The following is an 18662-nucleotide window of genomic DNA, read 5'->3' on the forward strand; positions in this document are numbered from 1 at the left end:
AGGTATGTTACCCGATGGAGGTGTGGCTAAGAAAATGTGAGGCAAGCCTTATGCTGCAGCCCATGTCAAGAGAAGCTCTGGACTTCCTCAGCCTGAGGGAAGAAGGGGAAGCATAATCCCAGCTGTGGAATTGCCACAGAAATAAAGATGCTTGTTCTCACCCTCCAACAGCCAGTCAAACCCAACTCAAAACAAGTCCTGAAGTGGAAACCATTGATGAAGGGGAAGGGAGGTCAGGTAAATGTGTTCATTTGTGCTCCTTTCTTTAAAAAATTCTGTTCAGAAAACTCCCTTTCACCAGTGTTCCCTCTGAGCTGTGGGATGCACAAGCACAGTGATAAAAGTGAGGAGGGAATTAGGATGAGAACTGGGGAAGCAAGTGTGGTTAAGAGTTTTTCTGAAGGTAAAAGCAAAGGAGCCAAGGTGAAGCTGAGAGAGGACGTAAAGGAGGACAGAGGAGGAGGAAGAGGATGGGGCCAAAGGGGCAGCCTGTGTGGTGAGAGGCTCAGGTTCACGTAAGTCAGATAAGGGGGTAATAGAGATGAGGAGGAGGGAAGTGATTCCTGGTACTTCACATGTGTCATACCAAACTTCAAAACAATTGGCAAAATCCTGGGAATAAAGGAGACCTCAGAGCACGTCTGAGAGAGAGACGTGGGGCATGAAAAATGAAGGCATTCTCAAGGGAGAGAGGCATGTGAGTATATCAGGAAAAAGTAGAAGCCAGCAGGCAGTGTGCGTTCCCCCCCAGGCAGGCCCCTGGAGAAACCAGAGGGCAGGGTGTGCAGCTGAATCCCTTCCTACCTCAGGGACAAGCCAGGGAGCAGGATGTGTGGTCCCCGCCTCCTAGGGAAAAGCTGGCAACCGCCTTCCCTCCGCCCCTAAGTCCCTCTTCTTTGAGTTCTCCATCTCCTGAGCTCCCCTTCCAACCAACCCCTTGCCCAAATTCTTGTACCCCCAGCCTCTCCCATCCTCACCCCCAACCCTCAGTCTTGCACCCCACGTCCCCAAAGCTCTGCCCTGACTCCTGTACCTCCCAGACGCCTGCTGAAGGACCCAGGTAAGTCTTCTAGAAAGTTGATGTATTGCAAGCAGAACAAGAAATACACCCAAACCTGTATGTCAGCACTGAAATACATAGACAATTTAAAATAATGCTTGCATGCAATCCAGTAAGTGGTAATTAATAGTATATAGTCTTTATGAATAAAATTATAAAGCAAACATGAAAACAAAGACCCGGTGCTTTGTTTTTTCAGGCTCAGAGTCCAACACAAAAATAAATTACTTGTATTCTGAGCTTGGATTTAGGGTACAAATGATGTATTGCTGGTTCAGGGGGGTATGGCTTCGAACTGATTTTGCAGAACTAGGCAGTGATGAAAATTCTTCTGTGTGTTAGACTTTGACATGACTCTGTATTTTGTCCTCAAGCACGTTCTAGAATGATAAAGTTGTCAAGCATGTGTTCTTGAAGCTCTGACCAAACGTTTCTCGGAAAGGCTGCCTTGTGCCTCATGCTGCAGTAGGACATCTTCTCTCACTGCTCTGCAATGAGCTCTAGCGGCACCATCGCTATGTAGAAACCAGCAGTGTACAGTCCACTAGTCCACAGTGGCCTCAAGCAGTTGCCTATTCTGGGTCTTGGGCAACCTCAGGAGTGATATCTCAGCCAGGTTCATCTCTGCGTTCTATACGTTTCTCAATACTTATTGTACTATCCCTGATATAGCTTATTGGTCTATTACCTGAGACACCTGACAGTCCACCCTCACTCCTCTTTACTACAGGTTTGAAACGTACCCTTATATACTCACTATGCTGGAAGCTGTTACTCTCATTGCTTTTGCTTCCCTTTCTCATCTGTCTGCTACATCTTCAACCAAGTCTGGCTTTCTCCTTGCCTTTGCCAGCCTCTTTTTATAGTATAGCTCTGCTAAGGGCCTCTGTGGAAAGCCCTATGACTATATTTCACTGTAAATTGTCTTTAACAAGCAACAGGGAGCTGAAACAATTCTACTTTTCCCTGATATACTCGCATGCCTCTCTCCCTTGAGAATTCCTTCATTTTTCATGCCCCACGTCTCTCTCTCAGACGTGCTCTGATGTCTCCTCTATTCCCAGGATTTTGCCAATTGTTTTGAAGTTTGGTATGACACACGTGAGGCATCAAGAATCACTTCCCTCCTCCTCATCTCTATTATCCCCTTATCTGACTTACGTGAACCTGAGCCTCTCACCATACAGGCTGCCCCTTTGGCCCCGTCCTCTTCCTCCTCTGTCCTCTTTTACATCCTTTCTCAGCTTCACCTTGGCTCCTTTGCTTTTACCTTCAGAAAAACTCTTAACCACACTTGCTTCCCCAGTTCTCATCCTAATTCCCTCCTCACTTTTATCACTGTGCTTGTGCTTCATTTTGTCTTCTCCAATTCACTCCCTGATGCTTCAGACTCCTCCACACTCATGAAAGTTTCCTAACCTAACCACGACTGCATTGGTTCAGCTCCAACACCACTGCAGTCAGCCCAGATCATTATAGACTCGTGGGTGCCGAAGTCACTAGTCACATATGACTATTTGGCCAGTTAAGTGTGGCTAGTTCACTATAGTGACTACTGCTTCAGAGCTGGTTGAACATTATCTATCTCTTTGTTCTTCCTCAAGCAAACCTTGGGAGACATATTGCTTACCTTTAAGAAAGTTCAAAAATGACACAGGTGAAAGCATTATGAGTTTATTGAACAGGTACTTCATAATGTGTATATAATTAAATACTCTTCTTGTGTAACCCCTGAAGTACCTTGCACAAATGCCTATACCGTGCTTTTTTTGAAAAGGTGAAAGCAACTACCCATTGTACATGGGGGAAACTGTTTAGTATTCAAAACGATGGGGACCAAAGAGGAGAATTTTTTTAAACAAGAAAAATCTGACTTCCCTGAGGATATGTATAACTGTGGTATTTACTCCTGTTATTTCTACTATGAAGGACAAGTGATTTTGTATGAGAAAGGGAGATCAGCAAATACTAACACACAAATGACTCAAGCATTAGCTACCCAGAATCTCACCTCATCTTGGTTGAGAGCACCAAGACAGATTTGTCAGGGTCATTGATTCAGGGTGTGCTCCTCCTTTAAGTGTGGGCCAACACATCCCTTCTCCAAGTGGGGGCTCTTTAAGGCAGGCAATAGGACAAGCCTGGACTAAGACAAGAGCAGATTAAGGAAATTGTAATTACCTGAATGGTGCCTGGAAATTGTAGCCTGGGAAACAATGCATCATGGCTGAGGGGAAAAAAGTATGAAAATCGTGGGTTACTATGGGTGACCTTTTTCGTATGTAACATTGTAATAGGTGGTAACTAGCCACATATTGTTACACTGTGCTGCTCCTGGACAGGAGCAAGGAAAAAAGCAGCTTGAAAGCACAGGCAAATGGGACTAGCAGGTGAGGAGGGGGCCCCAGTCATGGCCTCTTAGCCACTCCCATCCACCCAACTCCTAACGCTCAACCAGCTGCACGGCTGCCCCTAAAAATTTCCCCAGAGCGCGCACACAGGGTTATCCCCCCCACAAACTATGCTGCCCCCCGCAGCATTTTCCATACCTAACTGGACACTCCACAAATCCAGCTCTTTTTTCCAGAAACATCTGCAAACTCAGCTTCCCCCAGCAATTCCTACCTTTCCCAAAATCAGATCCTTTCCCACTGAACTTTCCCCCTTCTATCCAGGTACGTCTATCCCCACATCATCTCAACAACCCCAACTCATTCACACAAACTAACAGCCCTGACTGTTGCTCACCACTCTCGTGCCAGCACTCAACTTTTCCTCAGACACCCTTCAACATTTATCCATCAGCCCCAGCTATGAGGTTTTGCAAAGCTCCAGGTCCCTTGTACTTCTTGGGCCAAAAATATGTCTCTTAAGATGAAGTGTATGGTCATTTTCAAATTGTGTGTGCATGCAAATTACTGAATGAACTAATCTGAGCATTTTTAAACTATGTATATAAAGGGTCCATGGAGTTGGGCAAAGCTTGGCAATTACTGGGGAAGAACCAACCAAGGAATTGTTTAAACTGAGGATGGCTGAAGATTGTTTTGTGTTGGGAGTTTTTGTTTATCCCCAAAGGAGTTTCTTACTGGGTGTGGCAGCCCCTCCAAATAAATTTACCAGTCCAGGAAAGCCACTGTTGAGGCAGAACAAGAGGCAGCAGCTGTGTACCATTTTAAGATTAGATAACCTGCTTTTGTAGTCACAAAATTTAAATGTCTTAAAGGAGAGACTTTTTAAAATTTTAAACTAAGCTTAAGGTGACACATATATGGCTGAAGGCTATTCACAATAGATTTGTAAAAGGCTTGTGCAGCTCATTATCAATGAAGACATCTTGCTGTGGACGTATTTGAATAAATTTAGAATTGAGGTGGTCATGTCAAAGGGAATACTATTTACCTACCTCAAGTAGACAAGAGAAGTTCGGCTCACTTTGCTGAGTCAGATTAAGTAGAATTTATAATGGAACTTCTAGTGAAGAAGATCCTTGAAGAAGGCATGATCCGGGGCTCCAATAATCATTAGCAAAGTGGTAATCCCCATTTGTTGCTACAAAAATGAGTTTCTATAGCCAGACTCTAATATGGAGCACTTCTTTAGAGATGTTCATTTCACAATTTAGTCTCAAAATGTCATCTGGAAACTGAGGCAGGGAGGTGAAATGGCTTGCTCAAAGCTTCAGAGCAAGTCTGTTGAAACCAAGAGTAGAACTGAGAGTTGCTGGTTTCCATTCCTCGGTTCCAGCCACTAGACAAATCTTTTAATCAGAAAATAGAATTTACCTTTTCATAAATTGCAGATTCTTTCATTACAATGAAATCAAATAGATTTCTTCTGAAATTCTTCTCAACTATATGAGCATTATTTTTAAAAATGGATTTCATTAATTCATTTCCTCTGCCAGAATGGTAACTAATATATAGGCTTGGCAGAATTCTTTTAAAAAAATAATTTGACAGCTTAATATTAATGTTTTCCTTTAAGTATTTTTTTACATCTTTATCCTTTTTAAATTTTCACCATTCTGGAATATTATGCGGAGATCTGTCACACATTAGGGGAACAGATAATTATTTAGTGGCAGTAGAAGCTGGGATTTAAAAAGTTAAAGCTTTAGAATCATTAAAATACAAAGATCAGCATCACATGTTAAAATATACACAGTAATTATCTTTAAATCAAATTCTAATAAGTTCTCAAACAGCATTTTTCTTTCTTTGCTTATCTCTAAATTTTATTTAGTGGAAAGATTATTAATTGTTTTGTTTGTGTATGGTAAAATCAACATTTACTACCATTTGTCAATGAAACCAGAATCCTTCTAAGCCTACTCATGTAGCCATTGGCATTCAAACTGTGTTTTTGATCATTAGCATACGATTAAATGTCTTATAAATATAAATACAGTAAAACTTCAATTGTCCGGCATCTAGTGGTCCGGCAGTCCTGATAGTCCGGCACCAACTGGAACCCAGAAGTGCTCCAGCCAGCTGGACAATTGGAGCTCCTTATGAGCCCCATGTGCGCTCATGGGCCGGGAAACAGAAGAGGAGGAAAGGGGAAGGGGATTATACCCCTGTGACTGGTCTGCCGGGACTGCATTGCATCTGGCCGGAGGGCGGGGTGGGCAGGGAATGGCGCGGCAAGGGGCAAACCCTCCACCATTTTGCAGGGAGGTGGGGGAAGCCCCCACGCAGCCACCTGCAACAGTGGTGCTGCAGGACCAACCCAGCAGCACCCCACCTGCTCTGCTCAGCCGCTTCCCTAAGTCAGCCACTGCCGCCCTAGCTGGCCTGTCGCCGGCGGCTGCACGGGGCTTCCCCGCCTCCCTGCAAAACAGCGGAGGGTTCGCCCCTCGCCATGCCATTCCCTGCCAACCCCACCCCGCCCCCTGCTGGTTGCAGTTTGGGTCCCAGCAGACCCATCACATCCCCCCCACCGGAGTATCTCCTAATACTCCGGCATATCTGATAATCTGGCACCCCTTGGGTCCCAAAGGTGCCGGATTATCGGAAGTCTACTGTAATATTGTTTTCAAACATTAAAATGAAGATGACAGGAGGAGTTGAAGAGCTGCATGCAATAGAAAGGTGTCTGAAGAAATGTAAAAAGTTCTTCAGTATCATTTAATGCCAGTGCTAAATGTAATCAGAGATGCTCTGAACTTGGACCAATGGAGCCAGTCAATGGAATCACGATCAGGCCCATACTAACTATTCTTCACTCAGGGTCTGATCTTGCAAGGTACAGAGACCTCTCAACTCTTGATCTTTACCTAGGACTTCTGGTATGCTTGAAAAAATCAGTCCTTATTTAAGGAAAAATCCCATCAAAGTCAGTGCTGTATATTATACCCATATTTTTTCATTCAAATGAAGTGATTCTTGCCTAATTAAAAGTGTTCCAAGATCTTCAAACATAGCATTCTACAGCTCAATAAGAATGATGTTATAGATGGGTATGAGTCAGAGAAACCTTAAAACAGTGATTGGCTCAGCCGTGTGCTTAGAAAGTATTTGAGGCATTACTAATCGTTTGGAAGAAGTGCATTGAATGTCTCAGAATCAGATACAAAAATAAACCACATTAAATGTGGGGGTTAACTGCTCTCTAGTGGACTTGCAAGTAGTATCAGTAGTATAAGCACAATCTGCATTCAAAAAAATGTATTCTTTCAGACAGTCTGACGTGAAGATACAGAATCAAGTACTTCCTACACATCTGAGCTCAGTCGCGGCTTCTCTTTGGCTCTCTCTCTCTCATCTCAACGAGTAGTACTGTAGCACCTTAGAGACTAACACACACACACACACACACACACACACACATATATATATATATATATATATATATATATATATATAGAATCATGAGCTTTCGTGGGCAAAACCCACTTCTCCAGATGAGCTGGAGTGGGGAAAAAACAGGAATACAGAATTTATAAAAGAAAAAGAAGAGGGAGTGGGGGAGGAAGTTACCTGTCAATTGTAGTCCTGGTGCTAATGAGGCTAATTGAGTGGAAAATAACAGAACACATCTAGACATCACCTACAGCCCCCAGCTTAAAACCCCTCCACTGAATCATTGACAATCTACAGCCTATCCTGGAAAATGATCCCTTCCTCTTACAGGCCTTGGGAGACAGGCTAGTCCTCGCCTTCAGACAACCTCTTAATCTGAAACATGTTCTTTCCAGAAGTCACACACCACATCTGACAGACTCACCCAGGAGCCCCTGCAATAAACCCCATTGCCAATGCTGTGAACGCATCTATACAAGCAACACCATCACATGACCTAACTACATAAGCCACAACATCAGGGGCTCGTACAATTGCACATCCTCTGAGGTGATATATGCCAATAAGTGCCAGCAATGCCCCTCTGCCATGTGTATTGGTCAAACTGGACAGTCTCTGTGACAAAGGATAAATGGACACAAGTCAGACATGGAAATGGTAACACACATAAACCTGTAGGAGAACATTTTAACCTGACTGGACACTCAATCATGGATTTAAAAGTAGCCATTCTTCTACAAAGGAATTTCACAAGCCAATTAGAGAGAGTGTGGAATTGACGTTCATATGCAAATTTGACACTGTTTCCCTGGGCTTGAAAAAAAAGACATTAACTGGATGTCACATTATAAAGCCAACTTTCTCTGCATTTAACACCTCATTTACATCAAAAGCTAAGTATGGCACACTTCCAGCCCACTCAATTAGCTTCATTAGCACCAGGACTACAATTGACTGGTACCTTTCCCCACGCACCCCTCCACACATCACCTTTTTCTGTTTATAAATTCTGGGTTCCTGTTTTTTTCCACTCCAGCTCATCTGAAGAAGTGGGTTTTGCCCAAGAAAGCTCATGGTACTATATTTGTTTTTGTAAGTTTCTAAGGTACCATAGGACTACTTGTTTTTTAAAGTTACTGACTAACTGGGCTATCCCCAAGAGACTTTCTCTCATCCCAGTTTGACTGAATTACAAACAGATGAAGTCTGAGCAGCAGAACAAAAATGTAACTTTTAAAAAAAATGCTTTTACCAACTGCTGTGGTGAACAATATCTTGTCATATATTCCGCACATCTATATGAGCCAACCGTACCTTCATTTTAGAAAATCACTGTGTGTGTGACAACTTTCTGCTTTGGGCGAAAAAAGAAAAAGTTCTTGAAAATACAGGCTCCAAAACTGCAGGGCCAAATAGTGCACAGTCCACCACACCACATTACTGTGGCTGCCTGTTAAATGCTCTTTCAAGGCCTCCCTCAGCTGTATAGCTTTATGTTGAGCTCCTCTAGTAGCCCTTGCTTCTAAATGCTCAAACTCAGCCTCCACCCTGGTGACAACCTTTCCCTCTTTGCTTTGCAGACATTTGACATGTCATCATTTGGATATTTTCTCACTAAGATCCAATTTGGTGAGTAAACCACCAGCCTCGCTTCAGTCTAGCAAAAGCACATTCAACTGATGTTCTGCACTGGTTGAGATTGTAATTAAACGTTTCCTTGATGCTGTCAAGGTGGCATCAAAAGCCAGGAGAGGAAGGGGAAGACTGAGTCCCACGGATCATTGTTAGTATTTCAACACCAATAATAGCAGTCCAGAGTTTTGAACATTCTTGTACAGGAAGTCCCCGGGTTACATACAAGATAGGGACTGTAGGTTTGTTCTTAAGTTGAATTTGTATGTAAGTCGGAACTGGTACATATTGTAGGGGAAACTCTAGCCAAACATTTCTCCAGAGCTCAGTTTTATTCTCCCACACCTCACTTCCCTCAGTCCTTTATTCTCAAGCTGAGGTGTCTGCTGAGAAAAGCTGCTCCACGTCTCCCTGGTCTGCTGGGGGGGGGGGGGGGCGCTAGCTTCACGTCTCCCTGGTCTGCTGGGGGGAAGCAGCTAGTGCGGGGTTTCCTCACCCCGTTTGTAAGTAGGGATCCGATGTAAGTCGGATCCATGTAACCCGGGGACTGCCTGTATTTCTAAAAATGTGAACATCGTGCACCATCCCAACGCTGAGGTCAGTGGAGGGTTCCTGATGATCAATGAATGCTTGCATAACCACAGAAAAGTAGTCCATTCTGGTGACGTATTCTGTTGCAAGGCGGGTTGGTATCAAAATATGCATGTGCACTATCACCCCACAACAGCTCAGAAACCCCATTGCATCAAATCCATCCACTGAGTCTTGTATATTATTGAGTCACATTGCTGTGCGGCAGGAGATGATTAATGGCCTTGCACACTTTCATGATAATGGCACTCTGTGATGGGGAGTATCAGACCATTTGAGGCCCCCTGCTAGAAGCCTCATGGTCCTACCACAGCTAATTTCAAGAGAGAGCAGTAGGGGTGATCTCTCCAGCCTGCATAAAGAGGCTGCAGGGAGCAGCCAATCAGAACCCAGCAGGCCCATATAAAAGGAGCTGTTGGACAGAACAGATCAGTTGTTGGCTGGAGCTAAGGGAGCAAGGCTTGTGATCCTGGCTAATGACTGGGCTTTAGGCAAAACTTCAGCCTTGATATAAAGGTGAAGCTGAAGGTGCAGGAGCTACGAAGGGATGTATCCCAAGAAAACAAAGCAGCATGTGGTTAAAGGGAAGTAGACAATTGTGGCTATTTATAGAGTTCCTGGATTTGGCCCTGGAGTAGTGAGGTGGGCAGTTGGCCTGGCCCCTTCTCCCCCATAAGTAAAGTGGCCTAATCCCACAGAAGGGGACAGAAGATTGAACTTTCTTTACCCTGGAAGGGGACTGGACTGAACTAGAGACTCAGTTGAAGAGCTGATATCAGGAAACCTTGCTATGGCATGAAGAGTCGTCAGGGAGGAGCCCTGAGGCCCTGCTCTATAACAGAGCAGGTATCACTGGAAGCTAGCCCAGGAGGGTGCTGCAATAGGCTCTGTTAGATTGATTAAAAACAGACAGGCCATGGACGGAGAGATTACAGAAGAGAGCACTGTGAGAGGCCCTGTTTGACTTGTACTCTGGAGGGGGTCTGTCTGTTTATCAACAGCCTGGGTGTGACTCAGCTGAGTCACTGAGAATGTGCTCAAGAAGGTTAGCCATCCATGGGGTCACCGCAAGCTGAGCAAAGTTGAGAGAGTGCATGTGAAGATACAGCTGGCTGGCAGGGTTGCTCCTATAAGGTGAGTAGCCCCACTGCACCCACACCTAATATTCCAGCTCCAAAATGATTTCCCACTAACTGTTAGCAAGCTGATGTTGCAAGCTTCCACCATGCCATCACCTCTCTTTTCTCAACTGGTGGTGCAACTCTCATCCCAATGCCCCTATTCTGGAGGGCTTGGATGACCTTAGCTCCCAGATCCAGGAACATGGCCTTGTATGTCTGAAAGTTCTGCAGCCGCTGCTTGTTATCCCAAACCTACTTTGTGGTACAATCCCAGTGGGCTGCACCTGTTTCTTAGGCCCCAGAGCAGCACTCCACTATTTACAGTGTCTCTGTGAATGCCGTTCACAACCTTAAAGGGCTTCCACCATGTCCCACAGCAATCAGTCCTCCATGAATTCTCAGGTCCCCCGTTTCTGTCATTTGCATTTTGGCACTGCATATAGCGGCGTATCATGCGGCCTGTGTTTGCAATACTCCTGACAATAGTCTAGAGCTGCATGGGCTCCATGCGTCTGCCACTGATGACAAAGAACAAAAAGTATTGTGCAGCTTTATGGACTTAAGAGAGGGGTGCAAATAACGAAATATAGACAGCACTGTGTGTTGAAAAAAATTGCATGAGGAGAACTGGACCTCTTGTGCCCAGGCTCCCTTGCATGGCTTGTTTCTGCCCATTGTGCACTGTCAATTTCCCCAAATTCAGTGCCACTGACAACGGTAAGTTGAACCATACTGTGCATGGACACAAGCGTGCATGATGAATTCAAGCATAGCCAATGAAGGACCCAAGTACGCACATAAGATATACTAACTGCAGCAGCTTTATGCTGGCCTGATTTGCACATTGCTAGTTCAGAAGTCAGGTTTCTAAACAGGGTGAACCCAAATCTTATTCAGTACACCACTTTTCCAATGTGACTAAACCAGCTTGGAGAATCCTGCTTCTAACCGCAATAAACCACTCTCCTTTAAGGGATGGGATCCAGGATTCCTAGTCACCAATATTCTTCTGCCAAATAATTAGTTATGTAGTCTGCTGGGAAAGCATGTCAAGTCCTCTCCTAATGGCAGGCTTAGAAAGGACCTAGTGATTATTCCTGTAGCTCAAATGTGCCTTAGGATCCTGGGATTTTAAACTGGTCTGGGAGTCAATTCCCCCTCGGGGGGAGGGGGGGAGGAATGTCACTTTATCCTAGGATTTTTAAGCATTGAACTGGCTTTAATCTGTGAACTATTGAGTGAAGTGTGCATTTGGTGACAAACATTTGCTGCATCTTTCAACTGGATAGCCCCGTGGGTAATGTGTGTGTTCTGTCTCCCCTCTCTGTCCCTTCCATAGAAGGTATGAGTCTGAGATGACACTCAGCTTGAGTGGTCAGTTCTTTTTAGCACAAGCTGTGAAGACTCGTGCTTCATCATTGTGAAGCTCATGGGTTCAATCCAAACGGTATCTGTCACACGTACAGCTGTGCCATATTGGTGGATTTGAAGGAGAGGAGAGTGCTTGACACTGGCCCGTCAAGGAAGAGAATTATGGGCACAGCTGCTGGTGCAATGCAGATATGCTCACCCTGAAGCTGCACCTGGCTATAGCCAATCTTTAGAAATCCATGAAATGCCACTGAATGGTTTACATTCCTTCACAGAAGTTCCCACCAGCTGACTGGCTACGTCATTACTGCTGAATGTGGAGAGTTGCTCTTGGTGTACTTACTTCCATAAGGGGTGGGGGTGGGAGGTAAATTTTAACAGACAATTTACTGAGCTGCATTTCAGACATGCACACCTTTTAGGAGGGTTGATATAGGGGCAGCACAGTTTCTCTCTCATATCTCCATGCAGGTGCAGCTCTTCTCTTTCTTGACAAAAATTCCATTTAGTGGCAGTAAGATTGCAGCAGACCACGCTCCACCCACCTGAGAACTGAATAGGAAGGAAAGGAGAGATTAAGAGGACAGGCATATGCATTCCTTTCCATCTTTGTAGTTAACACCACACTCCAATGCTTCATAAGGCTTTCATTTCCCCTTTCAACAGATGGCCAAAAACGTATCTCCAACTTTATCAGGTTATCAACCTCCTACGGGCATAGAATGCCTGACAATCTGATGAGATAGGTAAACCGTACTCTTCTTCTTAGCTGGTATTCCTTTGACTTCTGGGACAGTCATCTGATTTGCCTCCCACCTCTCCAATTGCTCCTTCAGTTTTGGAGGAAGTTTCTATATCCACTCTTCAGCTTTCTGTAGGTGTTCCATAGGGCTCTGTCTTGGTTCCCTTTCTTTTTTCTCTCTACACCTTCAATCTAGGTCATCTCATCTGCAAACACATATATTCAACTACCAACTCTATGCTGATGACTAACAGATCTACCTCTCTGTTTCATACCTCAGTTCTTTGGCAAAATAAAACTCGTGGCCCATTTCTGACATTTCCTTGTTGGTTTGCAGCCATCAGCTGAAGCTAAATATAACTAAAGACAAACCTCCTAACCTTCCCTTCCAACCTCTCTCTGCTACTTATTTTTTTTAATCACTCAGGACAAAAATTTCATCCCACATGTTACTCAAGCCTGTAACCTTGGTGTCATCTTCTACTTGGACTTCTACTCTCTAGGCCCCAACATCTGGGCTAAGTCTAAATCTTCCTGTTCTTTCTGCATAACATCTCTAAGGGTGCATCGACACAGTGGGGCTTAACTAAATTTGCACAGCTTATTTTGAGTTATGTCAATTGCGTAGCTTATTTCAAAACTGGGAACATCTACACAGCACTTATTTCGAAATAGAGCACTCTTGCTCCGACTTCCCTTACTCCTCCTACAATGAGGGTTACGTGATTTTGAGTACGAAGTCCTCCAGTTTGACGGTATTTCGACATTTCAAAATAACTGTCTGCTGTGTAGACGCGGACTAAGTTATTTTGAAATAGTATTGCTGTGTAGACAAACCCTAATATATGGCCTTACAAACTCTAAAAACTAAAACTCTTGATTCTCTCACAATCTTGTGTGTCAGTTACTACATATGTTTTCCTCTGGCTTTGACAAATATTGTGGGATGTCACCTGTATCCATTCAGAATGCCCTTGTAAAGATAATTTTCCTAGCCCTTTGCTTTGGCCATACTGCCTCTCTTTGAATCCCTCCTCTGGCTTCCCCTTCCCTGTCGCATTAAACATTGAAGCAAAATGCAGGACAATGTAGCACTTTAAAGACTAACAAGATGGTTTATTAGATGATGAGCTTTCGTGGGCCAGACCCACTTCCTCAGATCAAATAGTGGAAGAAAGTAGTCACAACCATATATACCAAAGGATACAATTTAAAAAAATGAACAAATATGAAAAGGACAAATCACATTGCAGAACAGAAGGGGGATGCGGGGGGGTGGGAAGGGGGAGGAAGGAAGGTAAGTGTCTGTGAATTGCTGATATTAAAGGTAGGGAGAGTGCATTAAACATTAACTATTTGTCTTTGCTATTAAGGCCATTTGCAGACAATACCTCTCCCTCATTATCTGTCATTCTTAATCAAGCTATCTGTGCTCCCCTCCTACCAGCTTATGATGCCAGCCTCCATCACTCTACGTTAAATTTTCAAACAAACATCTTTGTGTTTTCTATCATGGTGCCCCCCCCCCCCCCACACACACACACACACTTGGGCAGCATCCCCTGTAAACTCCCATAGAGTCACTTTATTCACCTTAGCATCCTTCCTTTGCCATGATGCCTACATAAAACTTGACCGCAGTTAGCTAGTGTGCTGAGACTACAACTGGTGATGCTGACCAATGTTGTCTCATTGTTCACTTGTCCTGTCAATATCCATCTTTGTTTCCCATATTTATTCCACTAAGCTCCTTGAGGAAGGGATCATTATTTGTTTTGTGTTTTGCACAGTACTTAGCACAATGGTCCATGACGAGGGCTCCTACACTGTAATTAACACAAATAAATAATAAGTTCATTGTTAAGCCAAAAGAAGGGTAAGAAAGATGCTGCATGAAGAATGCTATTTTTAGGAGTAAGGACAATAGGCTTATGTTTCTCTGTTTATTACTATGAAGGGTACCAGCTCTTCCATAGTTAAGACTGTCTTACTATCCTTTCTATCAATCAAATTTTTAGCTCCAGAGTGTTCAAACATTGTGAAAACATTTTATGTTAAAATGTTCATAGATTTTTTTAAAAAATAGAAAGTAATATTTTTCTCTTCAGAGAATCTAAGTTTCTTCTTACAAGGGGTACTCTTGTCTGTGAAAAATTGTCAGTGTGAACTGTGGGTAAATCAAAATATATATGTGTGTGTTTTAAAACTAATATTTTCTATTTCCTTTTTGTCTAACTTCCTGTGTGCTGAGCCCAGCTTGTTTATTCTTCTCAATGATGCAATGGGTTAACAGACCGTTTGTGGGTTATCAGTAAGGAAATCTTAAGGTATGAGGACCATAACAGTACCTTATGTTTCACTTTGATTAAACTGGTAGAATTCCGTGTAAATGGAAATTTGTGAAGGCGTATAGCCTTTGTTCAGCTAAGCACTAGAACCAAGAGGATACAGTAGAAAGTAAATTTAAAACAAAGAGTTTCTTATTCTGCAGAAAAAATCAAATGTGCTGAAGCCCTCAGATTCAAAATATTTGGGATTTTTTCTGAAAGGCAGCCAGTAATAAAAGAAGCAAATCCTCTTTTAACCAGTGCTTTTAACTGGATTGTGGTTTACCTAACAGCTGTTGCTTAATTATAAAGTTGCTCCTGCCCAAAACCAGTGGCAGGAATACTTGTAGCAACGAATAGGGAAACTTACTTTCTCACAGGTGATAATGTGTGAGAGAAATAAGTGTCTTTAAACTTCTGTCTTTTAAAGTCAGTTTTCTGAATATTATTTTTCCTGCACAAACACACTGAATTGCTGCATTCATTGACTCTGAGGGCAGCTTGTGTCCAGTGAGAGGACAATTTTCACTGACCGCTGTTTCTGTTAACGCCTACTTGTGTACAGCACAAGGCTGACATAGGGTATGTCTACATATCAAAGTTAAGAATAACAGCCGTTATTCCGAATTAACAGCCGTTATTCCGAATTAACTTCCATAGCGTCTACACAAGCAAACCGCTTTTTCGAAATAAATTCAAAATAGTGGGGCACTTATTTCGAGTTAGGTGAACCTCATTCTACGAGGAATAACGCCAAACTCGAATTAGCTAATTCGGAATAAGTGCTGTGTAGATGCTTAATCCGAAATAGGGGGCCTCCAGCCCTTCCCTGTTTCCCCTGGTGGCCACTCTGGGCCAAACTAGGAAAATTCTTTTCCTCTCCTCAGGCCCGGAGCCCTTAAAGGGGTAGACTCTGGCAGTACTACATGTGCCAGAGCCAGGCCTGCCAGCAGTCACTGCCCTTCACCAGTGGCCACACAATGAACTAGGCAGCCAGTGGCAGTGAGCTGTCTCTTGCCCAGTCCCCCAGCCCCCAGGAGCCAGTCAGGGGCCGTAGACGGCGGGCGCCCTTCTGGACTACAGGGGAGATCATGGGCCTCATTGAGGTTTGGGGCAGGCCCCCAATGTCCATGATCTCCACACTAGATGGAGGACATGGCCATCTACGGCCACATAGCTGCCACCATTGGCAAGAAAGGTCACAAGTGCACCCAGGAGCAGGTGTGCCTCAAGATAAAAGAGCTGCGGCAGGCATACGCCAGGGCCACTCGGGGCAGCTCTGCAGCAGGGGCAGAGAGCTGCCACTACTTTGCCGTCCTGTGCCGCATCTAGGGGGACGGTGCGGTCTGTGCCACCCCGGAGGGGCAGCGAGCCGACACCTGAGGGCCCTGACCAGGGTGCAGAGGAGGAGCCACCATGCCAGCAGCACCCCCGAGCAGTCCCAGGAGAGGAGTCAGCAGGGTCGTCCGGGGAGGCCACACCATGTAAGTGCTGTCACTGTCCCCTTCCTGGGCGGGGAGGGGGGAGGGTGGGAGAGAGACCAGGGACTGCACGTGTGACCCTTGCTTACCACACATCACGCAGCAACCTGTGCATGTGCAAGCACGTGCTGTGCCACCCCTGGGCAGGTGGCTCCAGCTGCCTGCCACACAAGGGCCATGGCCTGATATACACACGTGTGTGTGAAGAGACCTGACATGCTCCTGACCCGGGGCAGGACACAGCAGGATGCCCTCCCTTCACAAGCCCCCTCTAACATCTCCCCCCAACCTTTCCCACACTATACACAGCACAGGGGCCTTGGTGCAGTCTCGGGGTAGCTCTCACTCCCAGGGATAGCCGGAAATTCCAAACATGGCCTCTGTGCAAGCACAGCGGCTCTGACAGTGCAGGGCATGGTCATCCTCACCTCGCAGAGGGGTCTGGGCTTTACCCACTGTATCCCCAGGGAGTACTGACCACTTCTCTTCTTTCTCCACAGCCGCACCAGCTGCACATGCAGGGTGCACCACCCCACCCGGGACAGCCTCCCGCACCCACGGGCTCCACCGCAGGACCACCCGAACACTGCAGGGGTACCACGAGCAGCACCTGGGGGCCCTGCAAGCCCTGCACCATACCCTGGAGTAGCGGGTGCAGGATGAAAAGGACTTCCGACGGGTTCTGCTTGCCCCAGGTCATGCTATATGTGACCACCTGCACACCGCGGTGCAGAGCGTGCACCCTTGTGCTGCTCCAGCACCGGCTTTTCCCACTCCTCCTCCCCCTCCCATCTCTCCCTCCACACCCTCCTCCTCAATCTCCACACACCCCACCTCAACCTCCACACCCCTGGGGACACCAAGGCCTCCATACCCGCCGTGCTGGGAGAGAGTCAGCCTGGCGAGACTCCCACCCCTGAGCTTCCCCTCCCCCTTCTTCCCTTTGCTTCCCCCTTCCAGCTCCCTCCTCCCAGTTTTCCCCCTCACCACTCCCTAGCCCCCCTTCCTGATGTCAAATGAAATACAGGTATTTTCAAAAATATAAACTCTGTTTATTTAACAAAACGGGGGGGGGGAGGGGTAATGAAACTCTGGGGAAAGGGGGTGGGAGAGGGAAGTGGAAGGACGTGAGGGAGGAATGAGGCAGAAGCCCCCAGTGGGGCACACCAGGGAGACTGTTACTGTCTGCAGAACATGCTGCCAGGCTCACAGCAACGAGTCCAGGAGAAGCACCAGAGTCCCAGGGGCAGCTCTGGCTGCATGTTGCAGAGTGCTGTGGTGTCCCAAGTGAGGGCAACCAGAGCACACAGAGACAAAATGCTTTGCTGTCCCTCATCAAGGTAGATAAGCAAGCAGGGAAACCTGAGAACTGGCTGTCTTGGGGGGGGGGGGGAGAGGTCCCTTTAAGCACAGACTTCAGATAGCCTCAGGCAGCAGCCCCACATAGTAAGTCCTGACCTGGTGCCCTGCTGGAACTGGTTCCAGCCAACCTTAAATGCGATTCAGAGTCCACTCAGTGTGGACACGCTATTTCGAAATAGCAAAACGCTATTTCCAAATGCATTTTGTGTATAGATGCATTTTTTCAGATTAACTTATTTCAAATTAATTATTTTGAAATAACGCTGTAGTGTAGAAATATACATAGGAGGCAGCTACATATTTTTTATGTTTAATATGATGTAATTCTTTGGTCTTCTCCAGGGCTGGGAAACCTTTTTTGGGTCAGGAGTCACTGACCCACAGAAAAATCAGTTGGGGGCTGCATACAAGCAAAGAAAAAAAAAAGAAAAAAAAACTAAACAAACCTCTCACTGACATGGCCTTTGACTGAGAAGGAAAAAGACATGATACTCCTCACATTCTTCCTCCCACACCAGAGCCTGGGTGGGGGGGCCTAGCTAGTAGATTTTGTGTGCTCCAGCCCTGCGAGGAGCGGCGAGGGCTGTAACGCCAGCATGGGCTCCCTGATACTGGAGTGGGGAGCCCTGAGCCTCAGGGGGCCAGATCCAGGCAAGCTAGGGGGTCGCATGCAGCCCCTGGGTCTTAGGTTCCCCCACCCCATGTCTACTCCATGTTCTGTACTATGCTGAGCATGTTCAGCATGCAATTACTGTAATCTGAGGAGTACACCATCATAAAGAGAATCTGTACAAAAAACTGTAAAAGTTTTAGTTGTCATCTTTTGCATGCTATTTATGATAATTAGTTACTGGTTTATATTCCAGGATCTCTCACTGAGTCAATGTGACACCTAGGATGAGTCTTTTCATCTCTCCATACCTCTGTTTGCTCAGCTGTATCGTAATTCGTTGGAGAGAAGGAGATCTGGCCACTGTAAGCACACAAGTAACCTTACTAGACAGTGAACCAATTTTCCAAGCATACATGCTAGATTTTTGCTGGTATAAAAGATGAAGAGCAAACTGCTAGGTTGCAGAAATTTTCTTCTCGAGTTGATGTAACTGTTAAATCTGAGCAATCACATGTTTTGGATGTGTTGATACATCCTGTGGCCATAATATGTGTTTGA

Source organism: Pelodiscus sinensis, chromosome 5, assembly GCF_049634645.1.
Source record: "Pelodiscus sinensis isolate JC-2024 chromosome 5, ASM4963464v1, whole genome shotgun sequence".
In the NCBI taxonomy this organism is placed as follows: Eukaryota; Metazoa; Chordata; order Testudines; family Trionychidae; genus Pelodiscus; species Pelodiscus sinensis.